This window comes from Phalacrocorax aristotelis, chromosome Z (genome assembly GCF_949628215.1).
Source record: "Phalacrocorax aristotelis chromosome Z, bGulAri2.1, whole genome shotgun sequence".
NCBI classification, from domain to species: Eukaryota; Metazoa; Chordata; class Aves; order Suliformes; family Phalacrocoracidae; genus Phalacrocorax; species Phalacrocorax aristotelis.
In genome coordinates, this window is record NC_134311.1 from 45,193,501 (window position 1) to 45,208,478 (window position 14,978).

General features: G+C 38.6%; 1 protein-coding gene across 2 annotated transcripts in view; it reads right to left on the reverse strand.

Annotated features, from left to right (window-relative positions):
* DENND4C (DENN domain containing 4C) overlaps window positions 1–14,978 on the reverse strand; it is a 179,582-nt gene that overhangs the window by 85,187 nt on the left and 79,417 nt on the right. The window lies entirely within an intron of this gene.

Genomic DNA, 14,978 nt, shown 5'->3' on the forward strand with positions numbered 1-14,978 from the left:
TCCTTGAATCACCTACCTGAGACCCTTCCCTCAAGGGGAAAGGTGATCACTCAGGGACAATAATGGAGTTTCATCCCATGTTCCAGAGCATATGTAAATACAGCAAATGGGTGTGTATGTTTGGATTTTTATTCCTTTCACAGTCCCTTTTTAATTTACTAAATGTGTTACAGGGAAAAGGGTGAGAAGTCAGATGTGAGAATAGGCTGGGTGCAGAGGCTGGTTTGTACATAGAAATAGAATATTTGATCCTTTGGAGAACACAGAAGTGATTCTCTTTTAGGGCTCCACAGTTAAACAGTTAGCTAGATGAATGCTGCCCAGCCCGTTTATTTTCTCAGCTAATGGTGTTTTCATTTGAACACAAAAGACTGCAGCATTCCCAGAGGCGTCTCTGTTCAAGTTTTGTCTCCCCTGCTTGAAAAAGCTGGGGGATGACCTTGTAACATATTTCTGGCATCAGATGAGTGAGGAATGAGGTAGGATATCTCCCTACCCAAGGTTTATGTCAGTGGCTTAGGAGTGACACAGCCTTTTATCTTTCTGAAGCAAATAGAGTTCTCTGCAGTTTACCGTGGGTGGTGGTTTCAGTCATGACCTTAGAAGTTTGTGTTCTCTTTGCTCCATGTATTTTTCCTTGCTTTTTTTTCAGAAGAGTAACTGCTCATTGTGCTTTTTTGCTGAATCTTTGCCAGTTTTCCACTTCTTTCCTGATTTTGTTACATATCACATAACTAAGAGACAGCCTAGGTATATGATCAAATCAGTGCTGTTTGGCAGTGGAATGTGCAGATATGTTCCAGATGCATGCTGTTCATTTACATCTTTTCAAGAAATAGCAAAATCTGATAGGCAGAGCATGTCACAAAGGCACAAGAAATACACACAGCCACTGTATTTCTACTTCTTTCCCTGGGCTTTTAAACTATTTTGTATAAATGCCTTAATCTCTCTATGCTAACTATAACTTTGTATAAATAGTGTTTTCTGTAACATTGTGAGATATCAGGATAAAAACACGTAAAAAGTGCAAAGTATTGTTGTACTTTTATATTACTATTGACTAACTAGAAAACTTAGGGCTCAAACAGAAAAATAACTCTCTGCTAAAACAGTGTTTTCAGACTTCATTTAACTGTTACATGAAACATTGCAGATCCCTGTGAAGACTTTATTTCAATCTGAGATAATCCAAACACAAACAACCGATTTTCCTTGAATTGTCCAAAAGCAAAACTTATTTTACAAATAAAATTAGTAATAGCAAGAATAAATGTATGGTTAGCACTGGGTGAAATACGCTGATAAGAATTATTTCAGAAATAGTTGCCTGATAAGGTAGTCAGCCCTGCTTATGTGTTGCCCAAGCAAGACAGGCTTAGAGTAACTAGATTTAACTGAGAGCATGGACTGATGTCGCATGCTGTAGGGCATTCTGTGGGTATATAACTTCTCAGGTACTTATTGCAGCACAGTGGTATTTATGTGTTCTTTTTAATGTATGTATGATGAGAGCGCAAACTTTGCATAATTCTAGTATTCTTTGGCACTTCCAAAACATGAAAGGTATAAACCATTAATTTTATATTAATTTTTGTTATTTTGAGTATATTTAAAATGATAGAGTGATTAATATTTGATAAAGAGTTCTATAGGTTCATAACTGGATACTGTTGTACACCAGCAGAAGCTGTTCATTTGGCGTTTTATATTACATGCATTTATGGACAGTTGAATAAAGGTGTAGTAATCTTAAACAATTTCAGAATAGCTCTGTACTGTAGCTTGAAGTCTCAACTTATTTGTACATTAAAATTCATACAGTTTTCCTGTTCGCAAAACTCTGGAAATAGAAATGTTCCTTATACTGCTAAAAAAGATGTGAAGGAGCTTTAGTATAATTAGAATCTGAATCACTAAGTACCTTAATGAGAAACTGGTATTGTATATTCCGTACTTCCATGTGTTTCCATTATGAGTATACTGGTTTTCTTTCAAACACCTACAAAATTTTGCAGAACAGCCTGTCTTTAAAATTATGTTAATGACAACAACACATTCTAATAACAAGTTAGTTGGAGTAGCTTTGACTTAGGTACAGCAAGCTTTCTTCTCAATTCAGAACAAACTAAGAATTTTTAAAACATTATTTTCTATATTTTTCCATCTTATTAAAACTATTTCTGTTAGCATATGTCTAGGTCCTTCTCATATTTCTTGTCTATCTAATCCTCGTTTTCTCCTCTTTTTTTTTTTTTTTTAAAAAGAAAGTGGACATAAATTCCTAAGGAAATAAAATAATGGTATCTGCAGCTAGAATGAACATTAAGCCAGTATCCTATTTAATAGAATAGAGTATAAAATGCTTTTTAAAGTATATTGTGATATGTTATTAGTTGTTTTTGTTATTCTCATATTAGATAACAGAGCAAGAGTGATCTTAATTGTGTCATATATGTTCATCTCCTATCAAATTACCTAGTAGGGAAACATGGAGAAGTTACCTGCTTTTGCATATAGTCTGAGACAGAATTACCTGTCTCTGGAACAAATGACTAAACAAGTCAGACCACATTTCAGCTGTGTTCAGGTCCTTCACAGAAAATTTTTAACTAAGCCCAAATCTGCCCATTTTTGGTGACTTAGTACCTAGAGCCAGAGGCACATTGCAAAATTAAAATTGCCATAATAGTAAAAGGTTTTCTGTACAGATCTACCACTATTGAAGGTACTTTATATCTCTTAGTCAAGATACAGTGCATATAGATTCAGATATTGTATACGTGAGAACAGCATTATTTTTTTGAAAAGGACAAAGTATTTCAAACCTTCCTTAGTAATTTATGGCACTTCAGGAGAATATTTTTTAGTTTACGTATTGCAGTGTTCACATGAATATTCAAACTGAGTGAGTTACTATAAGAATCCATCTTATGCAACCCTAGATACCTTTCCATGTTTTTCTCAAAACTTAAAAGAAATATGTTTTTCATTACATGCACTGGAGTAAATACAGAATTTGTGCATATCTATATATTAAAAAAAAAGATCCACAGTGTGTTACTGACTTGGCCTCATGATCTATTCTCCAAGTTCATGCCTGGCGAAAAAAAACCACCTGCAAGTATGTAATGAATTAGTACATAGATCTTTGAGTGGCATGCGTGAAGGACTTTGTTTTTATCCAGAGAATGTGTGTTACACAAGTAACTGGTACAATTTGGAACAAAGCTTCAGCAAATAAAGCAGAACATAATGACCAGATCTTCACCAATGTAAGTTTGTGTAGTTCCCTCAAGTGCTATGCCCACTAAGGATCTTTCCTATTATTTAATGTACACATGCAGTAACAGTCATCATGGCCTGTTCTTTGGAAACTGCCAGAGTAAACATTGATAATAGCTCCACGGATAGTGAATGTCCATTACCTGTTGAATGATGAGGTAAAGTCGCTGGTGTTTCTTGGTTATTGTTGCTGTAAGTCCTACTCTTAATGTTATTTTGATATAATGATGTCATTGCTTTGATGCACCCTCCTCAGTTATGTCTTCAAACAGGGACCATACAGCAAATAGGTGGCCAGGAAAATATTTTCCTTTCTGACCATTAGGTGGAGCTAAAAATCCTGTAAATTTCACTTCTTATCCCCACTTCTATTTGGTTTTGATGTGCTTTCAGTTTTCCCTGACAGAGTGTGGCCTTTCTATCTAAGCTGCTCTCAGAAAACTTCACACACTGAAATTGGTTTCTGTATTACCTAAAAAGCTGAAAATGTTTTCAAGAGTTCAGGTGTAAAATTGTAAGAGTGAAGGCTTCTCTCATTATGGATCTTGTCAAGCTGTGTTTTCCACAGAATATGAAATGTGTATCACAGTGTTTTAATACTTTGTGTTAATACTGAATGAGTCCTTATGACCATCATGTTTTTTAAAAGGAACGTAACACGGGGGCAGAGAGGATTTAAGCAAGTTTGTACAGTAGTGAAATACCCTAAATCAATGTGTTTACCTATATTATTTAAGTTAAACTAATGTTTAGGCAATTTACTGGATCAGATCTTATGTATTCCTCATATGTCTGGATTGCTGCACTAAAATATCTGCTGAGATAAACCTGCTTATCACATGGACTTTAATATTTATCTACCTACCTAAATCTTTCTGATATAGATTTGTTGATTGTGAAAACAGACTAAAACTGATTATCTGGGAGGTCTTGACACGTCAAATGAATTTAAATATGTTGTGTCCCATTGGTGTTGCATTGGCTTTGTGCAGTCAGAGTGTTATTGCATACAGCTACCGTTACAATAGGAGGCTCTAATCTGGAATGCAAACGTCCTGGTTTTGTTTGTGATCACAGAATATACAACTGTACTGAGCCAGGGGAGGATGGGGACAATTCGTGGTTTAAAAGATTTATTCTTCTATGTGGGAAGAAGCACAACACATTCTAAATGTGTTACCAATAGTGTGATTTTTGTGGATAAAGGGAAAATATTTCAAATTATAGCTACTCCTTCCAAAACTCTGTGAATATGTTTGTGGTTATTACACATAGACAAAGCTGCTGTTCCAGTTTCTATTTTGTTCATATTACATGGGGATAACTTGAAGAATTCTTGGCTTGTTCCTTTCCACCATCCTTTATACTATAGCCTGTTGTGAAGAATCAGGAATTTTTTAGAAGGTATTTAAAATTGTGTTTAATTGTCTAAACTTTCCTGTCTGCTGTGACACATGCCTCTTTCTCTATGTGACATACAAAGGTAGAAGCCAGCATTCTTTTAATACGTTTAATTCATGTCTTCTGTTTAAAGAAAAGCTGTAAACTGTAAACCATGAAAATTGTTGAATTGGCTAGACGACACCTGAAGGACAGAAACAAATCCTCTATCTGATTTTACTTAGGAGAGAACTGTGCTTTAGGTAAAAAAAAAATATTTCTGTCAATTTATTACTCTGTGGTATTTGAGGGACAGAAATCATAAACCATCAGTTGCTGTAGTAGTGCCTAATACTGTTTTCACTGAGATGACAATTACCCCCTCCACTGGTTGTTTTGGAATCTGATTCAGATAATGTTTTCTCCTGAAGTGAAACTGTCCTGCATAGTTGTCTCAGTCATTGGAGGCTCTTACCCCCTAGAAAAGAGTCTCTTCCGTCCCCTTGGCACACTGAAATGTAGTCTGAGAAGTCTTCAAAAGTCAGGAGGAAGCTCATGTGGTTTAGGTTGATGTTGCTTCCCCTCTAAGAATGGGGTGTCACAGTAGCATGTGACCAGAGTTGGCCGTCCCTTAGTATTTTGTAGGAGTAACAAAGATTGTTAGAAGAGAACAAGTAAATAGGTACCCAGAGGACAACAGAAGCTTTTTAGAATTAGTATGATTAGTTAATCTTGCTTCTCAGCACTTCGAAGTCAATATTAATGTAACGGGAATTCACTTTTCCCTTCAGTGATTATTTATGTAGTAAACTGGGCAGCACTGATGTCGTGCTAGTACAGTTAGAGTTTTCATATATGTCTTATGCAATGTGGTATGCTTACTTATGAATAATTTCTTCTTGAACCATTGTTTCACTCTTGTACAGATAGTTTTTATGCTGATGTATGTGGAATTGCACTCCAAAACTGTTACTTTCATATGAAACTTTGATGAGACTCGTGACAGTTATGGGTTTTATGCTGTGTGTCTTCTGTAGATGTTAACCAAAGGATAATGTACTAGAATTACTCCTAATGCCAGCTGTGTCAGAGCATAACACCAGGACAGACCTAGGAAAGCATTTTCAATGAAAGATTCCCTTAGAATTACAATTAAAGAAAGATAGGAATATGTACCTGCTCTTAGAAAAATGTAAAGGGTACCACTGCAACCATGTGGATTTTGTATTATTTACTCTGTCTGCAAAAGAATTTTTAAGCAGTGCTGTCTGCAACAGCATTCCTTTTAGAATTTTAAAGGCAAAATTGACTCTCTGGTTTAGGTTGTTTCATTAGTCTTGGATGGACTTCCCAATAATTTGTGAATACAGTAGCTTAAATGAATACAAACCTGACAACCTCCTGAATATGAGCCAGCAGTGTGCCCAGGTGGCCAAGAGGGCCAACAGCATCCTGGCTTGTATCAGGAATAGTGTGGCCAGCAGGAGCAGGGAAGTAATTGTGCCCCTGTACTCAGCACTGGTGAGGCCACACCTTGAATACTGTGTTTAATTTTGGGTCCCTTAGTACAAGAAAGGCATTGAGGTGCCGGAGCACATCCAAAAAAGGGCAACGAAGCTGGTGAAGGATCTGGAGAAGTCGTCCTCTGAGGAGCCACTGGGAGAAATGGGTTTGTTTAGTCTGGGAAGACTCTCCCTGGAAAAGGGGAGGCTGAATGGAGACCTTGTCATTCTCTACAACTACCTGAAAGAAGGTTGTAGCCAGGTGGGTGTTGGTCTCTTCTCCCAAGTAACAAGTGATAGGATGAGATGAAATGGCCTTAAATTGCACCAGGGGAGCTTTAGAGTGGATATTAGGAAAAATTTCATTACCTAAAGGGTTGTCAAGCACTGGAACAGGCTGCCTAGGGAAGTAGTTGAGCCACCATCCCTGAAGGTATTTAAAAGCTCTATAAATGTGGTGCTTAGGGACATGGCTTAGTAGTGGATTTGGCAGTGCTAGGTTAATGGTTGGACTTGATGATCTTGGAGGTCTTTTCCAACATACATAACTCTATGAATTTTATTTTGCAAGGCAGGTTCAGGATCAGTCAGGTACAAATCCAGGCAGAACACATTTATATCACGCCTTGATTAGGTAAGGATCAAAAGCAAGAGATTGAGTTTAAATCCCGTTCCTGAGCCAATGGACAGATAGTGAATGGGTGCAGGTCCCAGATGATGCTTTTCACAGTTCTTTCTCCCAACAGCTGTTCTCATAATAGTCTCATCCAAGGTTGCACAGTTGCATCAATTAGACCAGATCTTGAAAAAGAAAGCAAAACCCCTAGTTCACTGGGTAAAGAGGTTTCGGAAGAAAAACACTGATGGTTACAGGGATGGTCAGTGCAATTAAAGCCTGTTACTGTACTTGGGTTCCTGGTGCATATCTCATACACATATATACCAGTCTTGCCACTAATCAACAAATAATTGCAGCAATCTGAAATCATTGCCCCTATTATGTAACTCTGTGTACAGTACTGACACCTTCTTGTGTGGAATGTGTCTTTTTTATGTAAACCCAAGTATTGCACTTAATTTGATGCATGAGCTATGCTGTTGATTCCCCAAAAGCTTTGCTGAACTGGTTCCACAGGCTTTTTGGAACTTGTTTCATTTGTTATCTTAAAATTTTAGATGCAAGCATTATTGCTGGAAATCCATGAGTGCTCCGAGCTGAGTCAGACTAGTACTGCCACAGAAAAAGGTTGATAATACTATTTTTATTCCTGGCAGCTTGCTTCTGTCCCAACTGCCTTGATCCTTAGTGTCAGCACAGGGCTTTCATATAGGTCATTATAATTTTAACCTGCTAGTAACGTTTAATTTAGAAACATGATAATTAATTCTGTAAATTAGTTAAAAAAGCTGCTGTCCAGATTGTTTTGCCAGTGTGAAGGAGCAGGCTAGTGCAGAGGTAGAGACAGGAACAAAAAGCGAATGGTAGGGAGAATGCAGGACTATTTTTAGTGGGCATGCCAACTCAGATAATTTTCATTTACTTTTGGAAGTTGTCGTTGTTTTGGCTGGGATAGAGTTCATTTTCTTTACTGTAGCTGGTATAGTGTGTTTTGGATTTATATGAGAATAATGTTGACAACACACTGATGTTTTAGTTGTTGCTAAGTAGCTGCTAAGTAGGCACTAAGTGTTGCTAAGTAGTGCTTACACTAGTCAAGGACTTTTCCAGCTTCCCATTGCTCTGCCAGGGGTACAAGAAGCCGGGAGGGGGCACAGACAAGAGAGGTGATCCAAGCTGGCCAAAGGGATACTCCATACCAGATGACATCATGCTGGGTATATTAACCGGGGGAAGTTGGCTGGGGGAAGCAGCGATCGAGGATTGGGGGCTGGTGGCATCGGTGGGTGGGTGGTAAGTGGTGGTATCACTTGTTTGTTTGGGTTTTTATTCCCTACGCCGCTCCCAGGCTTAGCTTCTCTCTCGTTATTTTCGTTTTTATTATATTATTATTGTTATTATTACTATTATCAGTTTACTTAATTATTAAACTGTTCTCATCTCAACCCACGAGTTTTCTTACTTTTGCTCTTCCAATTCTCTCCCCCATCCCATTGGGGTGAGGGGAGTGAGTGAGTGGCTGTGTGGTGCTTGGTTGCTAACTGGGGCTAAACAAGGACAGAACGCCAGGGTGCATGCCCTTAAATGTACACATCAAAGCTGTGCTGTTACACAGAGATCACAACAGGCTGCAGAAATGGGCTGATGTCCTGGTTTTGGCTGGGATAGAGTTAATTTTCTTCACAGTAGCTGGTGTGGGGCTATGTTTTGGATTTGTGCTAAAAGCAGTGTTGATAAGGTGGAGATATTACAGGGGAGGCTGGGAATGTTTTCACTACCTAGTCTTAATTCATTTTTTTTCCTCAAAAGACTTATTCTAACTGATATCTGCAGTAAACTTTTTATTAATAACAGTGGGAGCTGTAATGAACCAAAAAAAAGCAATAATTTCTTGTAACTTCCATAGTTGCTGGAAAATGAGACAAAATATCAGTAAGCCCACATGATCAAAATATATTATTTTAAAGTTTATCACAAAATCATGCAGAAGTTGCAAGATTATATCAAATGATACCAGAAGTGTGCTACTATCTATATCTAAGATGTTAGTGAAGAGAAAGAGTAAATGGGTTTTCCTAAATAAACAATTTAAATTATTGTTAAAATCATACAGCTGTGCAGAAATAACTTTTACACAAAAGTTCAAAGAAATAATATTCTTAACATAAGAGCTTGTGAGCATGTAGGGCATATGTATAAGCACACTGTATGAGGTACCTATCTATTCTAAGAATTATTCTAAGAAGTAGGTGACACAATCAGAAAAATTACCAGTCACAATACCATACCTTTCTTCTTACATAAAAAGAAACATTAGTTTTGTAAAAAATGGCAAGATTTTGGGTAGTTATTTTGTGAATGGATCATTTCACTGTGGAGCATTAAATGTGGTCTAGCTGCGACACAGCTACAAAAGTTTCCACACTTCACTGATACTGAGGACATGCAAAGACTTTAGTACCACATGGGTGGAGTTAAAGCTTACATGCTGTTATGAAACAATTGATTCCCACACAATAATCCACATCAACGAGCAAGAAAAGAAATTTACTCATTTTAAGTTATGTACTTTGATTGAAGCTTTGTCAGAAAAGCTAGGAAGACCAGTGCTGGTTAAGAGTATTGGAAGGAAAATGCCTCCAAATCCTGAGAGATTCATACAATACCTGTTAGAATCTCTGCCTGCTCATTGAGTTGCCGGCCAAACCACAACAGGATGTTAGACAGATCACTTGGACTATAATCCAAAATTGAGTGAAGTTAAGAATTTTGCCAAGAACAAGTTTTTAATGTGTTTTTTAAGTCTGAGAATTAGGACTGTCAGAGGTGGAGTGGCTGTTCAGGAAAAAACACTCACTCCTAATTAGGTACTTATATCCTTTATCAATTATTGATGCAAAATCATTCTAAGTGTATTACTTAGTGTTACTAACATCATTTCAATGAGGATGTTTGATGCTCCAAATAGTGTATACTACATTTTGAGATGACCCTTGTGGTTTTGGAAAGTTAATATTTTTTTAACATTTACAGATGTCCCTGTTAGTGGTTCCAAAATTTGAAAGTTCTTATGAAACAATAGCACAGAGCTGGTTTTTCTTTGCTTTGCTTTTTTTAGTTGCAGCTGTTCGGAGAAACTTTACATGCCTGTAAAGGAAGCCATGACGTTTGTTTTCTGCCAGAAGCTCTATAATCTTCCAGCTTTATCAGAAAGACAGCTTTATAACTAGGTCTCACTGAAGGGACTTAGGAATAATGAGGTACTCATGTTAATTATTTAGTGGAATAAGTTACTGAATTTCTGCTACCTGACTAGTTCTGCTCTTAGTATTTGTGTAAAAGTAGTTACTGATAAGAGAGCTGATCAAGTAAAAAACGATAAGGGAGAAGATACCCTAATCTGTGAACCTGTTTCTTTCCCTTATTTTTTAAATCAAGGGTATTGATTTTGATACAAAAGACTAGGAAAGTACAAAAAGAAAAAAGAGGAAGTAGGGGAAAGGTCAAAGATGAAGCATGAGGCCCTCCTGGCAATATATATGGCAGTTCGGCAACGTCTGTCTGACACATCCTGCCATATTACAGAATGGGGGGGAAATAGGGTCTGCTGACTTCATTCAGGAAGCCTGTTGTCTGCTGACTTACTGACTCACTGTTACTTCACATCCAGAAAAAGTGGTTTTGCAGGACAAGAGGACTCAGAATTAGGTGAATGGTTCTGAGGAGACTCAGGGAAAAAAACTGAGTTTTTAAGTGTAAGCAGTAGTAAAGGAATGGGTTTTAACTTTACATGATATGCAATCTTTTTTTTTTGTTATGGCAGTTTAGCTAGAACAGGAATATTGACTGAGCTAAAAGCACACCTGCAATAAAACCTGATTGTGACTAAACTAAGAAAAGCTGGGGAAGCCCAAGTTTTTATTAGGGGTCAGGAAAAAAGACTCTTGATATTCTTACAAGTAATGTTTAAAGGTAGGTTCAACCTGCTTAAGATACTATGGGGAGATGCCTCCCAGATAGTATTTTGCAGATGTTCAGAAAACAGGTCTTCAGAAATAGCCCTTTGGGAAACCTCCCCTTGCCAGGGTAGGAAGGACATGGATATTCAAATGGATCTCTTTGCACCTGAGGGCCCAGTGCCTGCTTGCTAGGATTTGGGTGAGAAGTCACTCACGGAAGATTCTGGGTGTTCGTTCTTATGTGATATTATCAGCAAGTAAATCAATTAAGTAATTGTTACTAGACATCTGCCTTAATTCTTGTTTGAAAGACCAGTCACAGCTTTAATGCTACTTACTTACCAAGCAGCTGACTGGAATGAATTTCTGAATCTATTGGCCTAACTTCTTTGAGGAAGAGAGACATATTGTTACTTCTTTTTAGCTAGCATGTGGTAACTTAGAGCATTCCCTTTGGCTTCCCTTTTGTATCATCCTTCTGCTTTTAAGGTTAAGTATAGGAATCTTAAGTATCTGGCAAAACAAAGAAAGAGCCAAAGAAGGCTGGAAGGAGCAAGAAGGTAGTTTGGCAGAGCATGAGAAGGGTTCTCGTGTCTTGAGTGAGTATTTTTCTCTTCTCAGCAGCTGTTGGTTACTGGGGCTATGAAACACACTTGCTTTAAGTGCCCCAAGACCATCCCTCCTCCTGCAGATTTAGCTGCCTGGGCTCAGGGCCAGTTTAGTACAGTTGAGGGCTGTCCCCTCCCTCTGGTGACCTGGGGGAGATCCTTCCCAGAGGCACCCCTTCCTGACAGCACTGCAGGAAGTCCTCAGCTTCATATGGGAACTGATTTAAGGTGCTGCTGCAGTGCTTGGATCCTACCTCAGCTACAGTTGCCACTGCATCCCAGCCCTGCCTATGCCTGGCCATTGGCCCACTAATCTGGGCCCAGACCCTGACACACAGGATGATGTCCCAGCTGGACCTTAGACTGCCTCATCACTGTGGGACTGCCTGGCAATCACTTGTTACCCTTGCAGGGCTTGATCTGACTTGCATTCCAGGCTTCACCTTGATCCTGTTTCATCTTGAATTTGCCTGATGTCCTGGGCTCTGGGCTTACTCTGGCTGCCATTTCTGGTATTGTGGTTTAACCCCATCAAGCAACTCAGCCACACACAGCCATTTGCTCACTCCCCTCCAGTGGCATGAGGGAGAGAATCAGAAGTGAGAAAACTCATGGGTTGAGATAAAGACAGTTTAAAGCAAAAGCTGCACATGAAAGCAAAGCAAAAATAAAGAATTAATTACTTCCTATGGGCAGGCAGCCATTTCGAGGAAAGCAGGGCTTCATCACACGTAATGGTTACAAACACCATAATTCCAAAAGTTCCCATCTCCTCCTTATTCCCCCAGCTTTATATGCCAAGTGTCATGTCATATGTTCTGGGATATCCCTCTGGTCAGTTGGGGCCAGCTGTCCCAGCTGCGTCCCCTCCCAACTTCTTGCCCACCCCCTCACTGGTGGGGCAGTGTGAGAAACAGAAAAGGCCTTGATGCTGTATAAGCACTGCTCATCACAAACTAGAATCTTGGTGTGCTATCAATGCTGTTTTGGACACAAATCCAAGATATAGCACCATAGAACTACTATGAGGAAAATTAATTCTATCCCAGCTAGATAAGTGGGTCCTACTCATCTTGCTCAGAGGCTGTAAATAGGTCTCTGGCTGGCAAGCTTTTGGGATCTCCCTCAGCTCCCAGCTCCCCTCCATTTGGGAGTAGCCAGCCTGTGATGCACGGTGCCAGACCTCTGGGAAGAGGGATGAACTCACAGTACTTATATTTACTAAGGGATAATAGTTTTCTGCTATCTTGCTTTACAGGATAAATGATTAAACAGAGTTCTTGCTAATTTTATATATATTAGTATACGTACATGCATAAAGGTTTGTCATTTATTTTGGTGTTTGAAGCGGTCATACTACTAGGCATCCTGGGAGAAAATTGTGCTTGTGAACATGCCTAACAGAGTAGTAACAATGACCAGTGACTGTCCAGATCAGGAAATTAGGAGTTTATAGAAAACTGCTGAGCAAAGAGGGGAACTACACCAGTCTGTAACAGGTACACATGATGCATATGCCTTGCAGGAACATGTCTGAAGAAAATCTACAAACAAAATTCCATTGCAGCTTCAGCTGGCATTGATGCAGTCCCCAAAAGAGAGTGATGGCCTTGACTGTTCCATTACCTCCTTGTCTTTTGTAGTCAAGCTACTCCGTTCTTTATGTAATCCATTGTATGACTGGAATAAACAGTTCCAACAAATGAGCTTTGTTCTTGTTCTGTATATGTAATTTAAGTTGGTTTTGCCTTTGACCTGAAACCTCTTATGAATGCAGTTTCACTGGCTTACTGTAGTTTTTCATAGGCTCAACATCTACTGTTCATTTGGTTACACAACAGGGCTTTACAAATGGAATATCAGGGTGCTATGCCAAGCCCTCATTCAAACTGTTTCAAAGTGAAATCCTAGGAAAGACAACTTGCATATGAAATTTTACTTTGGTGAGAATGTAATTTCACCAAGTTTTGTTCTATGATAACCTTACTGCATGATTACAGTGTTGTACAGGACAGACACAACTTCCTTTCATTTCACCAATGCTGCTAGAACAGACTGTTACCCTTTATTAAGGGTTACTAGAGTTTCAGATCTAGCAGTCGAGCTGCTTGTGTGAATTATTCATTCATTAACCCACGTGAGGCACTGTGAGATGAGTTAACAATGCTATTTAAGCTATCTGAAATAGCCAAGTTTATTTTGATGGACATGGGTTGGGGAGTATTACACAATTGGCTCCTTTAGCAGATGTGAGAAGGTATTGACATCTGATGTGGCACGGAACATTAGATAGCTGGGAATGGCTTAGGGTAGCAATTTCTTCTCCATCTCTTTGTATTATTTTGTCTTTGCATTTGATCTGTTTGCAGGGGCATCAGAGAAATATAAACTTGATGGGTTTGTTGACTAAAATGCCTTTCAGCTGCTTTTAAGTGAATTTTTTACACGTTTCAGAATACTGCCTCATAATATCCTGAAACAAATATGGTTGCTCCCCTCCATAACAAATGGGGAATTAATATAGTTGATTCGTTAGTTATGTGTGAACTTGATACAAATGGATACATTAAGATGGGTAGTTACTGAGCTGTCCAAAAAAATTGTGAAGGTTCATAACCGATGGAATCCTGCCCTGGTGGTATAGACTGCCTTGATGATGGAATAATAGTGAGGCATGTGGGAAGAAGACCAGTTTCTTTAAACCTCTAGAATACACTTCAGAAAATATAGCATAAAAGCTGAACTTCATCCACTTTCAGAAATTCACCTAAACTTATGGAGATACTGTTTTTTATTCTGTTGTAAATTCATTCATTTTCTTCTCCTTCTGGGCTCCATTTCAATTGCTGTTACAGGCTCAGACTGTGATGGACTTGGTGATGTCAGTACTCCTGTTGCTTTATGTGGAAACAGGAGTTGGCAAGGAACAACCTTCAGTGCCTGCCTGGTTTACTAGCTCTCCTTAAACTTAGGGGACAGAACGTTGGGAAATGTCCTCCCACAGGCTGACACAAATTGCTTTTGTCTGCCTTGAATCTGTATAAGCAAGCTTAGCTGATCTTGCCTGAAGTAAATAAACAGTCCCAGGAAGTCCTTTGCCTATAAATCTAAGGAAAAAGTAACCTCATACAGCAGAAGGAAGACAAGCAGCTTGGGAAAATAGTATCTTCCACTTTCAAAGGTAGATCTGGAAGACAATATGCGGTCTAAAGTCTTTTAGCCTTCTCTTAAAAAGTATTCTTAAATTAACCTACTGAATGTACGATCAGTGAAGGTATATGTTTCACACAAGCTAATAGATGAAGTACCAGGCTTCCCACACTCTCCCACTGATATGAAACCTACAAACACTTATCCTTCATTACGACTCATTTTTATTTAGTTAGTTTAGGTGAAGAATATATTCTTGCTCAGATTAAGAAAACTTTTCCCCCTCCTGTAACAAAGGCAAAGTTATTAAGATTGCTAGGTTAGATACAGATGCCTCTAAACTAGTAGGAGCTTTTCCACTGATTTCAGTAGGCATTGATTCAACTCCTAAGCATGGAACTATTCAGAGGTTTGCTGTGGCTGAAATAAGGCCTCTTGTGAAATGTTAAGAAACAAAAATGTAAACTCAGGAATG